General features: G+C 33.2%; 1 protein-coding gene across 2 annotated transcripts in view; it reads right to left on the bottom strand.

Annotated features, from left to right (window-relative positions):
* The window catches only part of PRKACB (protein kinase cAMP-activated catalytic subunit beta), a 121981-nt gene that overhangs the window by 59311 nt on the left and 50597 nt on the right, over positions 1–12073 (bottom strand). The gene's annotated exons all lie outside the window — the stretch shown is intronic.

The raw sequence follows: 12073 nt of genomic DNA, 5'->3' as shown, positions 1-12073 counted from the left end.
TTGTTGACATGTTAAATTCCTCATAGCAAACAGAATTAAGATGACAGATTGTATAGCAAGGTGAGCAGACTGGATGACGTGGTGAACAGACTGTTTTGATTCCCAGAGAACCAAAATTTGTACCAAAATGGTACAAAGGATCTATAGAATGGTACCTTATTAAAAGGAACTTTAGCAAGTGAACTTGCCATTTTAAAAGTTGCCAGGTGAGGCAGGGCTTCTGGTGATGGAGAAGTTAAGTCAGAAAATCTCCCCAAGAAACAACTATGGAGTTGGACAAATTGTCAAAAATAATGATTTCATGGCTCTGGAAATTGAGCAATCACAACAACAAATTGAGGAGTATTTATTCATGAAAAACTGCCGAACTCTGCATAAGAACAGTAGGAGTCTGTGATGTTCTTGCCTGGGACTGCTCCTATTCCTTCACAGCTCAGTCAGTAGAGTAATTCTACCAGGGAAGGGCTGGTCGTGAAAACTAGCAGCTTCCCTGCTCGAGGGGGCTGACTTGTTTTGGAGGAAAGGTCAAAAACCCATTAGTGATATTGTCAACAATAACAACAAAAAACCCAAGCTGTAAGAAATTAAGGGGGAAATTAAGGGGCACTTGTAGTGCCCAGCTCTACAAATCTAAGGTTGTAGCCCTGATAGGGGTGAGCAGCAGATTGTGGTCTAGCAAGAAATTTAACAGGAAAAATGGAAATGAGACAGTCAGATAGGGGCTAGATAAGTTCTCCACATTTCCCTGGCTAACTGGGAGGCTACGGCATGCACAAAGGAGACCCAACAGGGCCCAGCGGATTGAAAACTCCCTTAACATTAAATGTGTTCCCAGTTAGCACACAGTTCCATCAGCACTCACTGGTCCAGGTGTTTGAGCACAACCTCTGATTAACTGTTGAGTAACAACTAAGTTATAGAGACACAGGGCAATCTCTAGTAAACTAGATTAAAACTAAAACTTAGAATCAGAAAAAATACTGATCAGAAAAAAGTAGTAGTCACATCACACATCATAGGGATTACAGATTCCACACATTAAGACCAAGGAAGTTATTAAAACAAAATAAAATATAAAACTAACTCTCGGAGATGAAAGAATAATCAGCATCTAGAACTACTAAAATATTTTATTTTAACAAGTCAATTTTTGACAAAAACTTGTATAATCCATAATGAGTAAAAAAAAAGGCAGTCAATAGAAAATGTCCGTGACTGGGCCCAGATCTAGGATTTAGCAGACAAAGACTTCAAAACAGCTATTATGAATATGTAAAAAGAATTTTTTAGAAACTGTGTTTATGTTTAAAGAATAAAAGAAGAATATGATGGCAACGATATAACAAATAGAAAATTTCAATACGGAAAACAAAACTATTTAAAAAATCAAAAGCATAGACTTGAAAAGTACAATAACCAAAATTTTAAAACTCACTACAGGCCAAATAGCAGATTTGTAAGAGCAAAAGATCAAATCAGTGAACTTGAAGATAAATCAATGGAAATCATTCAGTCAAAGAACACAGAGAAAAAAGATAGAAGAAAAATGAACAGAGCCTCAGAAATGTGTGGGATATCAAAGGTACCAACATTCATCTAGTGGAAATTAGAGGGAGAAGAATGAGACAAAAGGTGAAGAAAATATATTTGAAGAAATAATGGCTGAAAATGTCTCAATTTTGATGGAAAACATTAACCTACAGATCCAAGAAGCTCAACTAACGCCGACTAGGATAAATACAAAAGAGATCCACACTTAGACATATAATAGTCAAGTTGTTGAAAGATAAAGGCAAAGAGAAAATCTTGAAAGTAGCAAGGGAAAAATGACTAATCATGTATAGGAGAAAACCAGTGTGATTAATGACTTCTCACTAGAAAGGAGAAGCCAGAAAAAAAGTGGAATGACATATTAAAAGTGCCAAAAGGAAAATGAAACAAACTTGTCCATCAAGGAAAACTATCCTTCAAAATAAACGTGAAATAAAACATTCCCAGATAAACAACAAACTGGTTATATATTTTGCAAGCAGAAATATTTGATGAAATCCTTAAGGCTGAAAGGAAATGTCACTAGACAATAACTCTAATTGACAGGAAGAGTTGAAGAACACAGAAAATGGTAAATATATAAGTTAGAGGTTATATAAATACACATTTTTCTGTTTTTATCTCTTAATTTCTTTAAAAGACTTAAAATTGTATGAAGAATAACTTTAACACTGTATTGCTGGGTTTATAAAACATGTAGATGCAATATATGGGAAAAAACACAAATTTTAAAAAGAAATGGAGCTATATTGGATCAATGGGGTTCTATTTTACTAGAATTAAATCAATATTCTCCTGACATAGATTTTGATAAGATAAAAATGCATATTATAAGCCCCTAAAGCAACTATTAAGAAAACATCTTTTAAAAATTAATTTAAAAATCAAAACAGAAGAACTAAAATGGCATACTATGTATGTATAATACAAAAGGAGGCAATAGAAAAGGAAAACAGGAGCAGTAACAAAAACTATGAGACATATATAAAACAAACAGTAAAATGGCAAATAGAAATTCAACCATACCAATAATTACATTAAATATGAATAGAGGGAACACAAATCAAAAGGCAGGAATTATCAGACTGGCTAATAAATCAGGTCAAACTATCTGCTATGTATAAGAGATGCGTTTTAGATTTAAAAATGTAAATAGCTTGCAAACAAAAGGAAGAAAAAGATTTACCATGGAAACCGTAACCATAAGATAGCTGGAGTACCTATACAAATATCAGAGAAATACACTTTAATTTAAGAAATATTACTGAAGACAAAAAGGACATTTCATATTGATAAACGGGCCAATATATCTGGGAAATTTAACAATTAGAAATGTATATTCATTGAACCAAAAAGCCCCTATAATACTAAAAAAAAAAAAAAAAACCAAAAGACAAACTGACAGGATTGAAAGGAGAAATAATCTAATAACTACAGCTAGAAATTTCAATACTTCTCTCCTAATAATTGATAGAAAAACTAGACAGAAAATTGGTAAAGATACAGAAAAGTTACATAATGCCATAAAAAAACTTGACATTTATAAAATATAAACCTAACATCAACAGAATACACATTTATTTTAAGCACACATGGAAATTCTCCATATTAATCATATGCTAGTCAATATAGTAAGTCTCAATTAATTTAAAGGGATTGCTAAATCTTTCAAAATATGTTCTCTGATCACAGCAGAATTAAGTTAGAAATCAACAACAGAGAGAAATTTTAGAAATACCCAAATATTTGGATATTAAATCACAAAGAAATCCCAATAGAAATTAGAAGATGTTTTGAACAGAATGAAAAAAGCTACAACATATCAATATTTACCGCATGTCAATAAAGCAGGGCTTAGAAAAAAGTCCATAGCTTTAACCACATAGGTTAGAAAAGAAGAAAGGTCCCAAATCAATAATTTAAGCTTCCCCACCTTAAGGAACTCAAAAAAAGAAGAGCAAATCAAACCAAAAACAAAAAGAAAGTTAAGATCAGGAGTTAATGAGGTTGGTCGGAGTGCAGTGGTGTTTACAACTAATTGATCACAACAAGTTACAGATTCCTTTGTTCCTTCTCCACTCCCACTGCTTCACTTGACCAGCCTTTAAAAAAATAAATAAATAAAAGGAGTCAATGAAATAGAAAACAGAAAAACAATACAGAACAATGAAGGAGACCAAGTCTTATTGGTAATACTTTAGCTAGATTGACCTATTAAAATAAAATTTATAAAAACAAAAGAGATAGTAATTATAAAAATCAGGAATGAAAAGACATCACCACTAATGCTAGAGAAATTAAAAGGATTATAAGGGAACACTACAAACAACGTTATGACAATCATATAACTTAGATGAAATGAATAAATTCTCAAATTATCAAAACTATCTCAAGAAAAAAATAGAAAAATCTCAATAAACCTATAACAAATTAAAATATTGAATTTGTAATTAAAATGTTCCCCCAAAGAAAATCTCAGGTCCACATGCCTTCATTGGGAAATTACATAAAACCTTCAAAGATAACACCAACTGTACACAAACTCTTTCAGAATTCAGTGAATGAGGTTACACTCTATGAGGTCTGATACCAAAGCTAGGCAAAGATTAAAACAACACTACCAACCAATATCCATCACAAACATTGATGCGAAAATCTTTATCAAAATACCAGCAAATTTAATCTAGCAGTATATAAAAAGGATTACGACATGACCATGTAGGATTTATTCCAGGAAGGTAAGGTTGGTTCAACATTGAAAAATCAATTAATGGACTATGCTATATTCATAGAATAAAGGACAAAACTCAGTAATTATCTCAGTATATGCAGAAGCAGCATTCCACAAAATGCAACAGCCGAGATAAAAACCTCTCAACAACTAGGACTAGAAGGGAACTTCCTCAAACTGTTAAAGGGCATATGGGGGTGGCGGAATCCTACAGTTTATATCATATTCAATGGTGAAAGATGGAATGTTTTCTCAATAAGACTTGCCATAAAGGATTCGCCACTTCTATACAACTTTGTCCTGGATGTTCTAGCCAGTACAATGAGGCAAGAAAAAAGATATTAAAGGCTACAGATTGATAAAGATGAAATAAAACTGTCTTTATTTGTAGAAGATATGATTCTATATGTAGAAAATTCTAAGGAATCTGAAAAGAAACTACTATTAATAGAAATAAAAAATGAGTTCAACAGTATCATAGAATATAAGATCAATATACAAAAATCAATAACATTTGTGTATATTAGCAACAAACAATCCAGAAGTGAAATTAAGAAATTGGTCCATTCACAATAGTATCAACAGAAATAAAATACTTAGGACTTTAACAAGACTTGTACAGTAATGAAATTAAAGAACATCTAAATAAATGGATTGACCTTTCATGTTCATGGATTGCAAGACTCAATATTATCACGATGGTAATTGAATGTTTCTTATAGCACAATTCACAATTGCAAAGATGTTAAATCAACCCAAGTACCCATCAATTCATGAGTGGATTAATAAAATGTTATATATGTACACCATGGAGTACTACTCAGCCATAAAAAAATGAATCTTTTGCAACAATCTAGATGGAACTAGAGACCATCCTCCTAACTGAAGCATGGCAAGAATGGAAAAACAAACACCACATGTACTCAATTGTAACTAAACAATGTATTAACTAATTGTAACTAAACATGTATTAAATTGTAACTAAACAATCAGCACTCATGTGCACAGATGGAAGTAAAACTCAATGGAAATCATGCAGGTGGGAGTGGGGAAGGGGGACGGGTGAAATCATACCTAATGGGTACAATGTACACTACCTGGGTGATGGGACACACTTATAACTTTGACTCAAGCAGTATAAAAGCAATCTGTGTTACCAAAACACTTGTACCCCTGCAATATTCTGAAATTAAAAAAAAAAATGAAAAGGCCATATTACAGAGCCAAAAAAAAAAAAAATAGCAGAACTGACAGTATCAATATACAAATTCAAATAGCTAATGCCAACTGGATATTGCAATCACCTCCCATTGGTCAAATGTCTTTAGCTCAATGTAATCACAGGATTTTGAAGAATCACAGACTCTTCAAAAGAAAAAAAGTCACAATTCTAAATAGATTTATATAAATCATATGGTCAAACTGAGTGGTCTACTTGCCTCTATGAAAGTACAGTCTTTTTAATAAAATCCCTGCCTTTATAGCAATAAGTATATAATGACACAAAATCTAAACATCACTGGTAAATATAGCATTTGATCAAATCTAGTTTTTGCTCAGAAAAACAATATCTTCTTTTCCTGTCATCAACAGCATTATCATTAACACACCTTCTCACATATTCCCAACACCTTCAGTGGCTGTTGGAGGCAAGGACCCTCAAAGACCCTCAACTCCCCTATGACTTGTCCTACGCACGGGCTTCGCCCTGGAAAATTCCAGCTATAGCTCCGAGAAGAATGCGTTCCATGACGTGCTGACCACGGAATGCTCCAGGGAGTGCTAACTGCAATTGTTCCCGACCACCTGCCAGGTTGGAGATGAGTAACCAGTCACAAACAGCTTCCATAACGATAAGACGCTGATTGGGGCTGATAAACCCAAACTCAAGACTCATCGTCACCCCACTCTATTTTTCTGTTTCTACTTCCTTGTTTCTGTATGCTTATAAAACCTATAATGAACCCAAGTAAAGTAGACCTTGACAACCCTTTGCTTGGTCTCGTTCCTTTCTCTTGCCCATCTCTTTCAGGCAAGGTCCCCCTTGACCCCACGAGTAACAGAAGGTCCCGCGGGTCGGGACAAGTGGCCATTATGACAACCAAAGTGTAAAACCAACAAACTGGCGAAGGCAAATTCACAAACCTTAGCAATGCATTTTTCTTGCTCTTGGTGATAGTTTCTAGGTTGAAATCACAACAATGGCCATCTGGTTAAAATAGTGTTCACTAAAAGATTTTGTTTCATCTGGTTTTAATTAAGAAAATTCAACCTCTAAGAGAAATGTCCGAGCATCTATTTACAGCATTTATCAAGCATTATCTGTTTCACAGCCTTATAAACATCAAGAGCTCTGAATTTAGTACTTCATGCAAAGTAAGAGCTGACTAAATTTTTGTTGAAAAAACATTATTTGAACTTACTTGATTTGTTTTACTATTTAGCCAAAATAATTTCATTCCCAAAACATTAAATTCCATTTTCAAAAGCAACTAGTCACTACCAGTTAAAAGATTATTATGTTTTTAATTACTATAAAATTAGAGAATAATTGCTGTAATAAAAATTGGAAGAGTCCAGAGGGTATTTAAAAAAAGATGGTAATTCTCCACAAATTAATCTACAGATTCAACATAATCTCTATGAAAATCTCAGCAGGTTTTTCTTTAGAAACTGACAAGTTGATCGTAAAATTTATATGAAAATGCAAAGGACCCAGAATGGCCAAAACAATTTTGATAAAAGAAGAACAAAGTTAGAGGACTTAGATTACTTAATTTCAAAACTTACTTTAAAGTTACAGTAATCAAGACAGTATGGCATTGGCATAAGGATAGACATAGTTCACTGGGATGGAATTGAGAATTCAGAAATGAATGCCCATATTTATGCTCAATTGATTTTTGACAAAGGTGTCAAGACAATTCAATGGAGAAAGGGAAGTCTTTTCAACAAATTGTGCAGTAAAAATTGGATATCCATGTAAAAAAAAAACTTAAATCCATACCTCACACCATATACAAAATTTAACTCAAAATATGGAATTTTAGAAGGAAGCATTAAGACTAAAAATCTTTATTACCTTGAGTTAGACACAGATTTCTTAAGATCTGATACCACAAGTACAATGCAAAAATGAAAATAAATGATGAACGGGACTTCACTAAAATTATAAACTTTTGCTCTTCAAAAACATCATTTTAAAATATGACAATGCAAACCACAAACTGAAAGGAAATATGTGCAAGTTGTATGTCTAGAAAAGAATTTGTGTTCAGAATATAGAAGGAATTCTTAAGACTTGATAATAAGAAAACTCAATTTTGAAAGTGAGCAAAAGATTTGAAAATACATTTCTCCAAAGTAGATACACAAATGGCTTGAAAGAACATAAAACTATGCTCAACATCATCAGTTATTAGGGAAATATAAACTGAAACAACAATTGTAAAATGGTGATTTACACCCACAAAATTGCTATAATCAAAAAGACTGATGATACCAAGTATTGATGGGCACGTTAAGAAACTTCAATGCTCTTACATTACTGGTGAAAATGTAAAATGGTATAGTCACTTTAGAAAACAGTTTGGCAGTTTCTTAAAAAGGTAAAGGTAAATTTATCATATGACTTAAAAATTCTACATTTAGATATCTAATCAAGAGGAATGAAAACATATGTCCACACAGACTTGTTATCAAATATTTATAGCAACATTATCCAAATAGTCAGAAACTAGAAACAATTCTCATGTTATTCAATCACAGAATGGATAAACAAAATGTGTTATATCCACATAAAATATGATAATTCAGCAATAAAAAGGAACCATTATTGATATGTTCTACAACATAGATGAGCCTCAAAAATATTATTCTAGTGAAAGAAGCCAGAAATAATAAATTCCATATTATATAATTCCATTTATATAAAATGTCCAGAAAAGAAAATATATAGAGACAGAAAGTAGATGAGCAATGGGTGCAATGCACGCTATGTGGGAGATGGGCACACTGTGCCTTTGACTCAAATAGTACAAGGGCAGATTATGAAACCAAAACGTTTGTACCCCCGTAATATTCTGAAATTAAAAGAAAAAAGACATTGTTATTTAAAGTGCTGATGACTTTGTAAAAAAAAAGTAGATCAGTGTTTATCTGAAGTTGGCTGAGGGTATTGATTGCATATGGGTAACAAAAGAAAATTTTGGGGTTGATAGAAATGTTCTAAAACTGAATGGTGATGATCATTGCATCACACTCTAAATTTACTAATTAATATTGAATTATACACTTAACAGTCAGTGAGTTTTATGGTATGTAAATTATAACTCAGTTTTTAAAAATTGTCAAGTATTTCTTTACTTAGAAAGAGACAGTCTGCTTAAAGTAGATCTTCTTTGCTGTGGGAAGAATCACTTCAGTAGACAACTTAATTATGTAAATATAAGGCTGGTAGGCATCTATTATCTTGGAAGAATGACCTAACCAAATCCTTTGGGGCTTAGTAAAGGCTGTTCCTTCTCAATACTCTATGGTAAAGAGAGATAGTTAAGAAAACAAGGATATCTCCATAAAAAATAAAACAGGAATTCTGAAAAGGAGGGATCAAAACCTAGACCTCATACTTTCTGAGGTTCAGAATTACCAGAATGCTTTCATGAATTTTAAAGATAGGTCTGTGGCCCAGGAGTAGGAAGGCACATTAAGGAAGTTGATTAAAGAGGAAAGGAGCATCTAGGCTGATGATTCAGGCTCGACATTAGAGACGCTGTAGGCCAAATACAAGTGTCAGGCAGGTAAAACAACAGAAGTAGTGAAGGCTAGAGCAAATCAGACAGTATAAATCTGACACAGTGACTAAGTTGTGAATGCAAAGGAAAAGTTCTTGAAGGAAATTAAAAGTGCTACTCCAGTGAACACATGAATGATAAGAAAGTGAAACGTTCTTATCGCTGACATAGAGTCAGTGGTCTGGAAAGAAGGTCAAACTGGCCACAACATTCCCTCAAACCAAAGCCTAATTCAATTCTATGAAAGCTGAAAAGAGGTGAGGAAGCTGCAGAAATAAAGTTTGAACCTAGCAGATGTTGAATCATAAGGTTTAAGTAAAGAAGCCATTTCCATAAAATAGAAGTGCAAGGTGAAGCAGCAAGTACTGATGGGAAAGCTACATCAAATTACCCGAAAGATCTAAGATAGCTGATGAAGGTGGCTATGCTGAACAACAGATTTTCAATGTAAACAAAACAGCTTTATATTGGAAGAAGGTGTCATCTAGAACTTTCATAGCTACAGAGGAGAAGTCAATGCCTAAATCTCTTGTTAGGGGCTAATACAGTTGGTGACTTTAAGTTGAAGCCAATGCCCATTTATGATTTTGAAAACCCTACGGTCCTCAAGAATTATGCTAAACTGACTCTGCCTGTGATCCGTAAATGGAACAACAAAGCCTAGATAACAGAACATCTGTTTACAGTGTGGTTTGCTGAACATTTTAAGCCACTGTTGGGACCTACTACTAAGAGAAAAACATTCCTTTCAAATTCTTACTGCTCATTAACAATGCTCCTACTTGCCCAAGAGCTCTTACAGAGATATATAAGAAGATGAATGTTGTTTTCATGTCTGATAACACAGTATCCATTCTGCAGCCCGTGGATCAAGAAGTAATTTTAACCTCCAAGTATTATTATTTAAGAAATATATCTTCTAAGGTTATAGCTGCCATAGATAGTGATCCCTTTAATGAATTTGGACAAAGTAAACTGAAAATCTTCTGGAATAAATTCACCATTCTAGATGCCATTAAAAACATTCATGATTCATGGAAGGAGGTCAAAATATCAACAGTAACAGGAGTCTGGAAGAAACTGATTCCAACCCTCATGGATAACTTTGATGGATTGAAGACTTCAGTGGAGGAAATCACTGCAGATTTGGTGGAAATAGTAAGATAACTATAATAGAATTAGAAATGGAGCCTGAAGATGTGACTGAACTGATGCAATCTCATGATAAAACATGAATGAATTAGGAGCTGCTTCTTATGGATGCGCAAAAACATGGTTTCTTGAGATGAAATCTACTCCTGGTGAAGGTGCTATGAACATTGTTGAAATGACAACAAAGGATTTAGAATATTACGTAAATTTAATTGCTAAAGCAGTGGCAGCATGTAAGAGGATTGACTCCAATTTTGAAAGAAGTTCTACTGTGAAAAAATGCTATCAAACAGCATTGCAGCTACAGAGAAATCTTTCATGAAAGGAAGAGCAAAACTTCTTTGATGTGGCAAACTTCATTGTTTTATTTTTAAAAATTGACATAGCTGCTCCAACCCTAACCCTGATAAGTCAGCATCCATCGACATGGAGGCAAGACCTTGCACCAGCAAAAAGACTATGACTCACTGAATGCTCAGATTATGGTTAGCAATAAAGTATTTTTAAATTAAGGTATGCACATTGTTGTTTTTTTTTTACATAATGCTTTTGCACAGATAATAGACTATAGTGTAAACATAACTTATATATACACTGGGAAACCAAAAAATTTGTGTGACTTGCTTTATCGTCATACTAATTTTATTGAGGTGGTCTGGAACCAAAAATGCAACTCTTTATAAGTAAAACAACTCTTTATGAGGAAAAAGTTATAAAGCACTGTGTACTGAAAGATCCAACTTTGGGGGCTGGTGAAATTTGTGTATCTATATACAAAATATATATTCAAAAACGTTAACAGTGATTCTCTTTTGGTAGGATTGTGTGTGAGTTTTTTACTTTTTTCTTTGTTCTTTTCTACGTTTTCCATATTTTCTCCAGTGGAGATACGTTATTTGAAAATCAGATTAAAATGTTATTTGTAAAAAAGTGCTTCTCAAACTTTAATGTGCATATGAATTAGCTGAGGAATCATGTTAAAAATGCAGATTATGACTCAGTATGTCTGGGCGGGGCCTGCAATTCTCTTCTTTTCTGACAAACTTCCCAGTGATGATAATGATGCCATACTCAGACCACACATACTTGAACCACATTAGAAGGTAGCAAGGCACCCTTCTAATCCTGCTGTATGGCTATTTTTGCAAAGCACAAGCAAGTAAAAGCTTCTCATTATGTTGGTACACTTGATATAGTACTCGATACTGCTAAATTGACAATGGAAACATTTTATGATTTCAAATTATTTACTATCTCAATTACTTTAGTTTTTCTATGAAGTCAGCTGATTATTCTGATTTTTATTAAAAAATCATGGTAAAAATACACAAGTTCAGTGTCTCTGGAATATGATATTCACTAGAGTCAGGCCAGCATTTTACTGCTTTTGGTCAATGACCACAGGCCTTTAAAATAAATTGCAAAGAATAGAAAAAAATTAGAAGAACCTTGTTAGTGTAAGACTATAGTGATATTTAGTGTTAATCTAAAAAACAATTCAACATTTATGGAGAACTATGCTAGCAATACTGATAAGTTCTTTGCTCTCAAGGAGTTCAAAATCAAATAGGGAGACAGATACATAAGGACTAATAGTACTATAATTTTAACACTATAAACTTTAATAAAAGTAAGCAAAAGGTGATAATGAGAATGTAAAAAAGTTCATAAATTCATAATGATGAAGGATACAGGAATAGGACTCTTTTGTGATTTTGTTACGGAGATGATATTTGAGAGGAGCCTTAAAGTATGAGTAAAGTTACCATTCGTAGAAATACAGAAAGGGAATTCCAGATAGAATTAACATCTTGAATAAGCACTTTTATAAAGTGCAGTCCATTAT

This window comes from Microcebus murinus, chromosome 2 (genome assembly GCF_040939455.1).
Source record: "Microcebus murinus isolate Inina chromosome 2, M.murinus_Inina_mat1.0, whole genome shotgun sequence".
NCBI lineage: Eukaryota > Metazoa > Chordata > Mammalia > Primates > Cheirogaleidae > Microcebus > Microcebus murinus.
This window is presented reverse-complemented; position numbering and strand designations above follow the sequence as displayed.